Raw genomic sequence first — 14,894 nt, 5'->3', positions numbered from 1 at the left:
GTAGACTTGAGGGCCCCAACTAGGTGGACAAACTGCCATGGGCACCACTGGGGATTCATACAGACCCGAAGGAAACCTCCACACATCCTCCGCCGAGCTCATCTATGGAATTCCACTCATGGTCCCTGGGGATTTCGTCCCACTGGTCAGAGGCCAACAGGAGGATACAACCACCTTCCTGGACAGGCTGCAGGAAAAGGTCAGTAACCTGGCACCGATTCCACCCTCCAGACACAGGCAAGCCAGGTTTAACATCCCTAAAAAACTCCAAGACTGTGAGTACGTGTTCGTGCACAGAGGGCCATACCGTCCACCATTACAGATACCCTACAAAGGCCCGTTCTGAGTCATCCTGAACAATGGGGCCACCTTGGAACTGGACATTGGTGGCAAACCAGAGGTCTTCACCACAGACAGGCTCAAGCCAGCACTCATTGACCCGACACCACCGTGAAGACACCAGCACCTCGACTCAGAGGCAAAACACCAAAGACATTGGAGACTGCATCCAAGAACACTATAAAATGTAGTGCCAGTTCTGAAGGGGGGGTCACATGGTGGCCCCGCCACCTCAGAGATTAAGCCAGCACATCACCCAGTAGTAAACAGCAGCATAACACAATGTAACATGTTCCTTAACACGGCGCGATTGAAAGCTGGAGCAGTACAAGACCAGCAGCCCTAAAATGGCCCTGGCCAAGCTGCCCAGCTAACAAATCAATAACATGCTGGGGAAGAAGGGTATTTACATGCAAGAATGTTCCCACCCACTATTGTTATTCATGCAGCTGACGTCGTCTAATCAAACAAACAGCGGGAACTCCAACTGTATAAAAGGAGTCTTTCTGGCCTCAATAAATCTCAGAGCTTAACCTCCCACACTGCGAGTGTGTTTCTTTGTAGCAGTCGGCTACAGTGTAATAGATAAGGAAGCTCCGATATTAAAACATTTGTTGAATATTTGGAATAAAGTTAAATTAGAAACAGATGAAAATATTCTTTCATTAAAAACACCATTAATTAATCCCTTATTGATCTTTTTCCAAAACATAATCCTTTTTTAAATATATGGTATTATAAGGGAATCTCTAAATTGGGGGATGGTTATGCTAATTGATTGATATCTTTTGATCAATTAATGATTAAATATGATATACCTTGTAATACATTATTTTGTAATTTTCAGTTGAGGGCTTTTTTAAGAGAGAAACTAGTATCAGAAATTATTTTAAAAGATCTTTCAAATTTGGAACAAATTATGGTTGATGGAATGATTAAAAAATTTATTTCAATTGCATATATATTTTTACAAAAACAGACCTAAAGTAGGCTTGTTTAATTCAAAAGAAAGATGGGAACGAGATTTGGACACGATAATAGATCAACAAGATTGGCAAAATTTGTATAAAAAAGTTAAGACAAATACTATTAATGTATGATATAGATTACTTCATTATAATTTTTTTAACACCAACTGTATAGTACTCCTCAGAAATTGAGTAGATGATGACCGGATTTATCGGATCAACGTTTTAAATGTAGAACAGAAATTGGAACTTTTCATTCTATGTGGTCTTGTTCAAATGTCAACCCTTTATGGGTTTCTATTAGTAAATTTTTGCAATGGATAACGGGAGTGAACTTTCCTTTTACTTTTGTTAGGAAATTTTGGAAGTGTCACTCCTAAAATATCAGTCAGATTTTCAATTAAAATTTGTTACATTGGTTTTAGTAATAGCAAGGAAATGAGTCACTGTAACATGGAAATCTGATGTTTCATTAACATTAGATAGATAGTATGCTGAGATTCAAAGTTGTATTCCATTAGAAAAATTTACGTATAATTTAAGGGATAAATATTCTTTATTTTTGCAAATTTGGGGTCTGTATGTTAAAATAGTGAAATTAAAATTTTGATTTTATTAATTTACTTTTCCTGATCAGTGAAGTTTTCCCAGAAGGTATAATAATTTTATGATGTTTTTGAGGTCTCTGTCAACTGATGAATCCGAATTAATTATTTGTAATCATTTTATAATGAAATAACATGTATTTTAGTTTTGGTATTAGATTAGTTTAGGGAGGGTGGGTTAATAGGGGGTTTCGTTTTTATTTGTAGTAGTTTTTCCTTTTATTTTAGTTTTTAGATTTTAGTTTTTTTAAAATATAGTTTCAGCATATATTTGCTAACATTTTATTATGATACCATGGTAAAATATTGTTAATTTTTTGATATATATATGTTGAATAAAATATTCAAAGAAAAAGAAGTTGTGCTTAGTTTTCGAAAGGAAGTCTGCGAACTGAGTGATAAAATCCTATGTATTTTTAGTGGGCAATACATCAGAACAATTAAGAAGGGGTTAACTGTACCTTCAATTATTTGGACTTTGAAGGAGGAGAAATAACTTGAATTCAATAAACAGCATTTGTAGTTGTTGTGTTCAAAAAGCAATAAACTCCCACCCCATCTAGAGGGTCATTTGTAACAACAATATAAATTTGAATTAATGGCAAACTTATAAAATGTCATGTTGACAAGTTGAAACTATATACAGTAAAACAACCCCCCCCCCCACCCCCCAAAGTATCCATGTATAGATGCCAGATAAATGTATTTTCTGGTTGCTAGATTTTGAGCTGCATGATGGGGGGCACCAACTTTAAACTTTCACACCTTTACCGGTTTTTCTTCCACGATTTATTTACTGGTCGCTTGAATTCTGGATAATGGGGATTTTACTGTAAAGCACTTATTAGCCAATCCATGCAACACAATTTATAATAACAAGATTCAAAGAATTTATATTAGCATATGAGTATATAGATGTGCAAATAAAATTACTTCCAAATTAAGAAAAAAATTAGAGTGGGGGAGGTTTATAGTTTACGTCAATAGGAAAGTAGCATTGATAAGAGGGTAACAAGACTTAAAATGTGAATTAGTGAAAGAGCAAAATATACTATAGAGCACATATACATAAAAGTTGACACTGATCAGAAAAAATGTTCGTTCTTAATTATTTGCTGATGTTATTCTGGAAAGAAGTAAAAATCTGGAAGAAAATCAAAAATATTTTTGTATCATTTTTATGAGAATGAATTGCCAGTTTTGTTTTAAAATTTTCAAGACTTTCTGGTGATGTTCTGATGAGACAGACATGTTCAAATGCTCACTATCGGAGGTCACTTGGCATTTGGATGAATGTCAGCCTAAATATTGGATAGTGTGACTCAATTTCAGCTTAATTTATTGAATTAGAGACTGTTCTCCAATTCAAACATTTAGACAAAAATGCTCCAAGAATGCATGTGCTGGTTTTCATGTGTCAGGAACAAACCAAATAATGTCATGACTTGAGTACATGTTTCCATCTTTAAGTTAGAGCATTCGTTTCAATAAAAATTGAAGAAAAAAAAATAAAAGCACTAGCTTTTTTCATCATCAAGATTTGAAGATCTCCAGATTACTGGGCACTTTCAGAACCAACTCCAGACTGCTCAACCACTTTCCAAAATCCATAGATTATTAAAAGGGATTTTAGATCGCAAATGGAAGTTACTTATTTCAAAAGTCATGTTTCCAGGAAATACAAATAACTTCTTTATCCTTAACGACTCTGGCCAGCTGGATATTTTCAGTGACATTTCCTTCTACATCAGCTAAGCATGCATAGAACATAATAATTTAATCACCCAAACAATAATGCAAACGGTTACTTGTCATTTGAAGATGAGATTTTGTCGCTTGCGTAGTAACCGTGTCGCAGTGCAAAATGAAGAACGAGAAAATGATCAGACGGAGACAAGTCAAAGTTCAGTAAAAGTAGTTTACTCAGTCATGAGCAGCTGTTTAAAACCCCGCACGTTCCAAATAACGTCACTCAGAATCCCCTGAGCCAGTTCGATTAAGCGAGCCACTACATCCCTCTCACCAACCCCCCACTCCCCCACCACCGGTGATTGGAGGCTAAACCACTGATGCCATTACTGTCCACCATTCTTGGGCAGTCATCCATGCCTTTGCATCAGGAGTCGTGACAAAGGCCGAGATAAGCAGGCTTTAGTTGGTCAATAGTAAATGTTTCTGGATGCTCCCCAATGTCCAGTACACAAGATGTATAATTGTTTTGTAACACTCTGAAGTGGCCCACATATGGCCTCTGTAAGGGTGACCCGTGTGCACCTCTTCACACAAACACAAACTCACAGTCCCGAAGTTCCTTTGGGATGAAGGGTGTAGTTGTTCCATGCCTTGATGTGGGAGCTGGGGCCAATTTTTCAAGCCGCTCTCGCAGTCTGCTTAAGACTTCGGTTCGTGGCACCTCCTGTCTGCATGATGCGGGCACAAACTCCCCAGGTACCATGAGCGGGGCTCCATAAACCAACTCAGCTGATGAGAAGTTGAGATCCTCCTTGGGTGCCATTCTTATTCCTAGGAGGATCCAGGGCAACTCGTCCGCCTAATCAGATCCTTCGAGTCGGGCCATCAGTGCAGCCTTCATGTGCCTATGGAACTGCTCCACCAGGCCATTCGACTACGATTGATAGGCTTCATATTCCAAACAATCTTGAGAAAATGTCCCAGAATGCAGAGGTACACTGTGGGCCTTTGTCAGAGGTGACGTGTGTGGGTAGGCCAAACCGAGATAAACAGGCAAAAATAAAAGCTCTGACATATGAATCGATCGATGAGTCCATCATACGAACCACCTCCAGCCACCTAGTGAATCTGTTGATGACTGTTAACAAGTATCTGGACCCTCCTGACATTGGAAGCGGGCTGACAATGTCGACATGCATGTGGTCGAATCTGCATTGCGGTGGCTGGAAAGGCTGAAGCGGAACATTCAAGTGCCTTTGCACTTTTGCATATTGGCAGTCTGTGCACGTCTTTGCCCAGTACGTGACCTGTTTTTTTGAGTCCACGCCATACAAATTTGTCAGCTATCAGGCAGACCGTCGCTCGAATGGAGTGGTGGGACAGTCTATGAATGGCATCGAAAATCCAATGTCTCCACACAGCAAGGATGATTGGGCGAGGTCGACCTATGGAATTGTGGCACAAGAGAATGGTACCTTGTGGCCAAAAGGCTACATCCTCAAGTTGCAGGCTCGTGACAGCAGTTCTATAAGCCTGGAGTTTGTTGTCCTGGCACTGAGCTTTGGTGAACACCATGTAATCTACACCCAGAGAGAGAGCACATACTGCTTGAACAAAGAAGTGGGTCAGGACATCAGCCATCACATTACTCATACCGGAGATAATGTTTCATCCTGGTTGAAAACTTGGATACATAAGATAGGTGGCATTGCTGGCGGGCTGACCAGGGATCTGATGCTTTCGCGAAGGCAAACTTTAGCTGTTTGTGGTCAGTAAAAACCGAGAAGTCCCTGCCTTCCAAAAAAAAATAGAAGCATCTGACCGTTAGGTACAGTGCCAACAGTTCCCTATTGAATGTGCTGTATTTAGTTTCCAGAGGGCAGAGGTGCCTACTAAAAAACGTTAGAGGCTTCCAATGGTGTACTGTTCCAAGACCCCATCTATCATCAAGGAGGTTGGTGCATCCATTTGTGGATCGACCAGCAATGCTGCCTTCGCTAGGGCATCTTTGGTCTACTGGAATGCTACCGTCATCTCCTTTGTCCACTGGAATTCGTTGGTATCATTGGACATGAGACCGAAGAGGGGTTTCATAATATGATCTGCAGAGGATAGAAAGCAATAATAGGAACTGACCAACCCCACAAATTCCTAGTGCCCTTTAATCATATCGGGCCTCGCGAATTTGAGGATGACTTCCACCTTGCTAAGCAATGGCATGACACTCTGATGTACCAAGAATTCGATAGAGAACTGCCTGAATTTGCACTTGTCAGGGTTCAGTTAGCCTGAACTCCTGTAGGAAGCAGCAAGTAAATGCAGATGCTGCAGGTGCTCTTTGTGGGAGTGGCTGGCAACGAGTATGTCATCCAAGTATACGAAAAAAAACTCCATGCCACACCCCACTATAGCCATTAGTCACTGGAATGTTTGTGCAGCATTTTTCATGCATTAAATCTGACATTATTAAAGAAGAATTCAATGTTTAATTTAATTAGCAATGAATGTGCAAATCCAGCAAGTCCCGAAAAATTAGGAAAAGCTGACAACAAGATGCAGCTTGTGTAAAGCAAACCATATTAAATAACTGACCTAGCAAATTTGTGGATATTTGGAATTGACTATGTATGCCTTATTCATGAGAATCTCACGCCAATTTGAAAATTTATTACATTTATTTATCACAGATTATCTGGCACAGTGAGAAGGGTTCTTCTGCAAATCAAATGACAGATTATTTCTTACATTCATCCAGCTGTATAAGGAATACAATTTAGAGTACTGGATTGTCATAAAAAGGAAAAATAATTAGCATCAAGCAAAGGCAGCAGGAGAGCACTTGTTATGAGGTTCATTAAGGAGCCTGGTGGCTGTACGGAAGAAGCTTTCACACTCTTAAGCCTTCTCCCCAATAAGAGGCATGTGCAAAGTGTGACCAGTCTTTCAGTATGTTGGCTGATTTTCCTAAGCAGTGGGAGATGTAGATGGTCCATGGAGGGGAGGTAAATTTGTGTTTTGCTCTGAGTTCCAGTCATTATCTTCTAGTTTCTTCTAATCCTCAGCACAACTCCCATAATAAGCTGTGATACATCCAGCATTCATTTTAATTTAAACATTCAGCACATTTACAGACCATTACACCCTTTGAGATCACGCTGCCCAATTACTTCCAACTGACCTACACTCCAGAACATTTCGAAGGATGGGAGGAAACCGGAGGACCTGGAAGAAACCGTACAAACCCCTTACAGACAGCGCTGGATTTGAACCCTAGTTGCTGAACGAATGTTGCACTAATCATTATGCTAACCGTGCTGTTTTAGCTTGCAATGGTGCACCTGTAGAAATTGTTGAAATAACCATATTAGGAATCGCTCAGAACTTCTATGAAATTCTGTGTTCTAATGTGACTTGTATGGAATGTGGAAACTGCAGCTTCTTTGAGAGGTTCAGGGGAAGATGAGGTGGAGATGTGGCTGATTTGTGAAATGGTGCTCTCCATCTGTGACGTACATGGGGCCTGTGTGCATTTCTTACAATTTGTGGTTCTCAATATCATTCTGAGTGCTCCTTTTCTTTGAATGGTCATGGGCCAGGGATTCCAAAAATTCATTGCAGACATCCCATATTTCCAAAGAGGATTTCTGCACATCCTGAATATTCTTTTATACCCACATGGAGTTATTCTTGCTGTTTGTGTATAGAAACTAGAGTTATCTCTCCACCTGGTAGACTCTTCTCATGACAGTTCAGAACAGAGTGCTTCACGAGTCTTGATTTGTGTTGCAAACAATGTGGCTTGTCCATTGAAACTGAGCACAAGATCTTAATAACCAACAGCAAGTCCGCAAGGAAATGGAAAGACATCACTAATGTAATTTCCAAAAAAGTCCACATTTTTTTGGAAGAAAAATGCATCAGCATTCTGTCTCAGGCCAATAGCCCCTGGACTGAGGTCTTGGATGCACATTAAATCTGCAGGTGTCATCAACATAAAATTATTTATCCAGTTAAGTTCTGCCAGCATTTTCCCAGTTGAGCAATATTTAAAATTATACCTTGAAAGAGAGTAAGTACTAAGTTACTAGGTTTAGTCCACCACATAACTTTAGTTTCTAAACACATACAGCAAGAATAATTCCATGTGTCAGCTTATAAAAGAATATTTTGTAAAAAATTATGAAATTGATTGTAGAATTAATTCAGTGTTAATTATTAAGCACAAGGCAGACATTTCTCTGTACCCAGAAAAATCAATACAAAAAAGGCATGTTAATTGCTTTTTTAAGTGGTACTCATTGAGGTCTTAATACGGGTTCAGTACCCTGTATCTGAAACATTTGGGACCAGACGTTTTACACTTTTTGGGTTTTTACGGTTTTTGGAACAATGGAACTAAGCAACACAGTAGCATCAGTGGAATACCTGTATCAGCGATTAATTATCAACAACAAACACCAGTAGGCTTGCCAACAGGACGCCACAAGTGGAAAATTCACATGAAATAATGTTTAGTACTTACCAAAAAAAAAACTTAATCTCTGCTTACAAAAGAGGATAAATGTAGCACCAAACACTAGAGATTCTCCTCAATGGCTTTTTCAAATGTTTCATCCAGTGTCATCTGCCTCATTAACAATGGCTTCTGCCTTTTGCAGCCTCCGGACCCCAACACCTCCCCACCGCCGCCACCTCCTCACCGCCGGTCCCCACTCCTGCACGGAAGCCCAAGACAACTTTTTCAATGCAGTCGGCACTACACCTGATGTTGAAAGTGGAGTCGCAATGCCAATGTTGAAGACTTGGACCCAGCTCCGTTTGACATCTTCTTGGTCACAGGCAAAGAATTTGTTTTATACCACAGAGCTCTTTTATTACTAAACTGGAACCAACAGGGCATCAGAGCCCCACATAGGCAAGTCAGGTGGTGAATTTTTTTTCAACTTGTGACATCATATTGGTATTTTTTTTTTAAATCATTTTTTGGATCTTTTTGGTTTTCAGAACTACAGATACGGGGTACTCAACCTTTAGTGGTGACAGCACAGGGAAAACATCTTTCTGCAATAATATCGCAAGATATTCAATTCCACTTAATCCACAATTTAGGCAGGATGTCAGTTCAAGCAACTCTTGCTGATGTCTGCCAACAATCGGCTAGACCTTTGTTGTATGAGCACTGTGGCATGGTTTGTACAATAAATTTTAAGATGCCTCTTCCAAATGAATTGATATGGAAGATAAATTAAAACTAAGTTGTTAAACATGTTGTAGAGATGATTAAGTGTTGAAAATTGAATTATCTGGTAAGGAATGAGACCAAATTACACCAACAATTTTAAAATCCACAACAAGAAAATGCATTCTCAATAATCTTCTGTTCATAATTAAGTAATTTTCATTAACTTCTAACATAACTGGGAAAATTTTGATTGCACATTAAAACATTTCTCGTCAATCTGCTCACTGCTTTAACATCAGCATCTTCAGATTTCATTGTAAACATCCTGCTTGTTCTTTTCTCTGAATTCCTCCACTTTCTCATGCTGCCTTAACAGATAATCAAAATGGCTAGAGTATTGACAACCAGTGCCAAAAAAAGCACACCATCACATGATGTAACAGTAATAGATAATGGTACCATGTTGGATATTTTAAAAAAAGGATCTGAGTGTGCTGAGCCCAAGTAAAGGGAAAGGCTAACAAATGTTCCATATTAAAACAGGGCAAGATCATAAGCTTGCTTCTGTTAATCTGAATGAGAACATTAGCAGGGCATACCTCAAACCATCAGGAGGCACGCACAATAAAATGCTGGTTACATTGGCAAATTTTCCTGACAGCAAGTCAACAGCATGGGATCATCAACTCAAACTTTGTGCAAGGCTTTTTACAAAACTTAATGCTAATCCTTTCCAGGATGGAATTGGTGCCCAGCCCAATTTCAACCTTCCTTGACACAACTATGTTTTTAAGGTCAATGACTCACAGCAGTACAATTCATGATTCAAGATTCTTTTATTATCATGTAATAATGCAGAAAATGTAATATTACACACAATTTCCTTTTGCCTGCGGCAACCACGCAGACCCCTATTCAATCCAAGCTCCAGATCTAAATCTTCAATGTGATTAGAAAGCCATTAGTACCCAAGGCCCTTCGGGAGCCCTCCTCAACTTCAGCATCTCACAAATCCCAGTTGTGATACCTGTATCCCATGAGCCAGTTCTCCAGCAGCCCGCAGCCTGTGTGAGTCCTTCAGCCACTGAGCCTCTCACTGATCTGTTGCCGTGGTCACTGTCCTGTCGGGTCCTTCAGCCACTGAACAGAAGCATCAAATTTTCTAGGAGCTACAGTTAAAAACTCAGACATTGGTTGAATTTTTTTGTGGTTTAGCATACATTGTTCAGAAGGACTTTGTATTTTTGCAGCCCAGAAATCTGTCCTATAGCACATGGCCAACATTGTTGATGCACTACCACTGGGAAATGATAGAAGCTTGGTGGAGCATGAACTAGATGTCTTCTTCCTCCAATGTCCTTGCCAATGGATTGTTAGTTAGCTATCCCTGAATGTTGCTTTTCATGAAAAGTCGTCAATGTCTGAAACACAGTCACTTACATTCAGAGCTTCCTCTGGTCTTCTTTCAACAATCTAGCTAGCAGTCTCTTTCACCATATGTATTTGGACTCAACTGTTGCATTGTTGAAATTCAGTTTGCCAGTATTGGTGTCAAATCACCATGCACATGTTTGATGTTACCAAAGTTTTGCTCATTGTATACGTAAGCACCACTTAATGTCCATTCAGGCAACATCTAATAACATATACATCTGTGGTCCCATATTTATTCAGTTACTGCAAGCAAGTCCACAGCAATTTAGAAAAAGCAATCGCTAATTATAGGAAATTTGTAACTGTATACCCACACTGCCCGGCTCTTTCACCACAGCCCTATGTCGGTCCCCACACTGATCCCACTGCACCACTCTCTCCCCACACTCCCCCGTGTTGGTCCCCACACTGATCCCACTGCCATGCTCTCCCCACAACCATGAGTCGGACCCCACACTGATCCTTATGTACAAATAAAAAGTTTACAGGTACTCTTCAGTATCCCATACAGCTTTGCTGTACATAATATGGTGTTTGCACAACACTCAATTTCACAGAATTATTGTGGATGTTCAGCGGCACATACCTGTACTTCCAGCATATTGATGCTGCACATGAATTTTGTATCCAAATTGCAGAGAGAAGCAAGTCACGCAAAAAGGAAAATTAAAATGCTATTGATGCCTAAAATCTAAAATGATAATAAAGTGGTGGAAACACTCAGCAAGTTTGGAAGGAGAAACAGCATTTCAGGTCTGTGATTCTTCATCCAAACTGGGAAAGCATTTCCACCACCAAGCATATCTTCACCTCTCTATTCAATATCTTGAAGGGATTACTATCTTTGTGAATTTCTGATTCACTCCCATCTATCACTTCCAAATACAGTCCTTTCCCATGTAACCTCTTGAGCTACAACCCCTGTGCCTCCACCTCTTCCCTTCAGGGTCCCAAATAGTCTTTCCAGGTACAGCAGTAATTTCATTTGCACTTCTGCCAACCAATCCAGTATGCTACACATGATGTTTAAGATGTGCTCTTTTCCACGTTTGTGAAACCAAACACAAATTGGAATGGACACCTGTGTTCAGTCCACAGGAATGAACCAGAACTTCTGGTTTTCTGCTACTTTCGTTCATCATCCCACTCCAAACTCTGTGCTGCAGCCTCCTGCAACGTTTAAATGAAGTCCAATTCAAGATTGAGGCATAAAACTTCTATTTCGACACACTACAGCCTTCAGGATTCAATAATGAATTACTTTTCCTTTCTGTCTGCAACAGAACTCTCCATTTCTGCTTTTCATCTTTTTGGCTCATCTTTTTGTAGTCGAATCCGCTGGGCATGTCCTGTAACTTTCACATCAACAGTACATTACACATACAAAGAAACTTAATCTGACCTTAACTGCTACTTAATAACTCAATCGTCATTTGGTCTCATCCTATCATAGACATTTCCTTTGTGCTAACCAGCTCTTCAACATCATCTTTGTTACCTACAATTGATTTATTTTCTTGTGGTGGTATGTCATGCATGATGTCATTTCACCACTAGGTCATCAGGTGGCTCACCTGGTGACCTTGTATATAAGCCCGGGGGGGGGGGGGGGGGGGGGCGGATTCCTTCCCCCTCATTCTGGCCTAGGCTTGTACAGAGGCAAGACCAAGGCCTCAAAGCCTAGCTGTAAACCAATCTATTAAAACTAGTGTTTTACCTGCCCTCTGCCTCGTGTGGTTTGATGCTAGCTAGTAGCTTACATTTCTCTCTCTTCCAGTTCTAATGAAACATAGCAGATCTGAAACACTGTTCCCCCCCACCCCCAACTACAGATGCTGTTCGACTTGCAGTGTTTCAGAATTTTCTAGTTTTCAGTCATTTTGAAACATGCAATTGTGATTTGTGATCGAATAATGATACAAATCTATGTGTTTTATGTAGTTAGCTGGCCATGTGAGGGGAGAGTCTACATAGGTGTAAAGATAAAAAAAATGTAGAAAAATTAAACGACTGCATTTTCTTGAGAAATATGGAGTCCAGATATTAAATAATTCTTTTTAAATTCTCTACTCCAATGATAATTCTTCTTAAATTGAATTGAATGAACAGTAAATCTCAGCAGCTTATTCTTGTAACCAATACATTAAACCTTGTCATTATATAACATCAAGATAACCAGCTATTTTAGTTTCAGTATCTTACTTATCAAAGCTCATCCCTACTATGGATCTAGAGATTGAACTTTTCAGCATGTTTTCTTATCTGTAGCATGAAGTGGCATTTACTGATTACTATCAGAGATAAGAAGTATAGACATAGAAGGCATTCTGGAGCAGAAGTAGATGGATGCATCAGTTTAAACTTAGCTGATGCAACAATTTCATTATAAATTTTGGAACAGCAAAACAACAGCAGTGTGTACTCAAATCTAAAAACCCAAACTAACACTTGTTGAAATTGTTTAAATCCCTAAAGAACCCTATGGGGCAACATGGTTAGCGAAGTTGTTTCAGCACCATCGATTAGGACTGGGGGTTTGAATCCCGCGGTGTCTATAGGAGTTGGCGTGTTCTCCCAGTGCCTACATTGGTGTTCCCCAGGAGTTCTGGTTTCCTCCTAGCCTTCAAAATGTACTGAGGGTTGTGGGACACTTGGGTGTAATTGGACAGTATGGGCTCATGGGCTGGAAGGGCCTGTTACCATGCTGTACGAATAAATTTATCTAAATTTAAATTTTAGAACTATAAAACACTACAGCACAAAAAAACAGGCCCTTCAGCCCTTTTTGTCTGTGCCAAACTATTTATTTTGCTTAGTTCTGCTGACCTGAATCATATTCATCCATACCCCTCCTGTTTCTGTCCAGTATTTTTCTTAAATGTCAAAATTGAGCTTGCATTTACCAATTCAGCTGGCAGCTCGTTCTATGTTCCCATGCTCTGTGTGAATAAGTTCCCTTTAAACTTTTCCCGTTTCATCCTTAACTCATGTCCTCCAGTTTTTATCTAACCTATTCTCAATGGAAAAAGCCTGCTCAATCTATAACCATAACTGTGTATTATAAATTACTATCTAGTTCAAACTTCAACATCCTTTTCATCTTACAACATGTCCATAATCATCATGTTTTAATTTGTATTGAATTATAAACCTGAACTACCAAGTAAATCAATAACTGTTTTGAATCTTCTCTGTTAGACAAACTATTAAAAATAGCATAATGAGATTATTTTATTGACAGAAGCAGCATTTATTCAGCAGATAAACTTGTTTAGCACAAGTCCCCAAGGAACACCAAGTTCCTTGTTTAGTTATTTTATATTGGACTTTTCAAATCACAAGCTGTTTGTAGCTTCCTGAGAAACAAGGCAGATAAATCTAATGTACAAATTGGATCACACTGCACATTTGAATACTGACCGGTATATGCTTAGAGTGGTTTATATGAAGGTTTTCACTATGATACTGCTGGATAACCCCAAATTTTGTGACTTATTCATGACAATAAATTCTGATTCTGAACACTACAATCGACAATTTAGGTCATTTTGCATTCACTCCTGAAATTTGAGAGCAGCATCAAATATCAATTTTGTCCTTGAAAGGACCATTGCTGATTTTTTTTCAGGACAAAGTTTTCATTCCTCAGCCACATTTAAGGTATCCCACAGAGATCAGCTTCATACCTGCCTTTATTCAGACTACCCATCTCCAACCAAACTACTAATTTCAATTTGCTCGCAACAGTCCCAAGCACTGACTTGACCCCTGATTCCAGCCAACTCTTGCCCCTTGATTTTAAGCCAAGAAAATTTGCAGACATTAGGGTCTAGTGCAATAAACAAAAGTGCTGGAGAAACTCAACAGGACACACCACATCCAAGGAAAGTAAAAGGCAACCAAAGGAGGCAAAGCAGTCCCTTGATGCTCTGGTATTTCAATGTCACAATCTTACAAAGCCTTGGCTTTTTCAGAGCCTAAACTTCCAAATGCACTGATTCCACAAGTCTAATCACCAAGACCCAACCATCTGCTTCCCCATTCTCACAACTCTCCAATGTCTACCGAGCCACCACAAAATTTTGGTCAGCCTCCTTCAACATCATCCCCACCCCTACCCCATCCAATCAGTAACAACTTCTTATCCATATATCATGCCTTTAATAGCAGATCCTGGACCAGTCACAAAATGCAGAAAGGTAAGTGCATGTTCTTTTAAAATAATGGTCAACTGTTACAGCTGTTTAGGAAATAGAATGTTAGTGCATACATTGAAAAATTATCAGTTGTATTGAGTTCAAAGCTTGCACAATCTCCATAAAACTAGATACACATCATGCTAAATTTTTGCTATTCTCTCTAGCAAACTTTTAGAAAGTTAATAGGGCAGCTACAGCTGTAATTGAGTGAATATTTTTCAGCATTTAGCTGCTGAAGTGCAGATCCAGCAGGGTTGGGTCATATCTGCAAATTGGTTATTTAACTGCATGATATGCAAGTTTTTATGTTGTAATTTCAACATATTTGGTACATTTCCACAGCCTACAGATTTTTGAGATTTACTGTTTGGTACATTAAATTGTTCCATATTTTCAAAGTTTTCAATGATAGCTGCTCTATTTCATAAATTAGATAATAAAATAATATGTTGTTAAAACAAAATGACATACAATT

General features: G+C 39.3%; 1 protein-coding gene across 5 annotated transcripts in view; it reads right to left on the bottom strand.

The window, feature by feature from the left end:
• b3glcta (beta 3-glucosyltransferase a) overlaps nt 1–14,894 on the bottom strand; it is a 155,725-nt gene that overhangs the window by 103,669 nt on the left and 37,162 nt on the right. The gene's annotated exons all lie outside the window — the stretch shown is intronic.

Source organism: Narcine bancroftii, chromosome 7 (assembly GCF_036971445.1).
Source record: "Narcine bancroftii isolate sNarBan1 chromosome 7, sNarBan1.hap1, whole genome shotgun sequence".
Taxonomy (NCBI): Eukaryota; Metazoa; Chordata; class Chondrichthyes; order Torpediniformes; family Narcinidae; genus Narcine; species Narcine bancroftii.
Note: the sequence above shows the minus strand (reverse complement) of the source record. Positions and strands in the feature narration are given on the sequence as shown.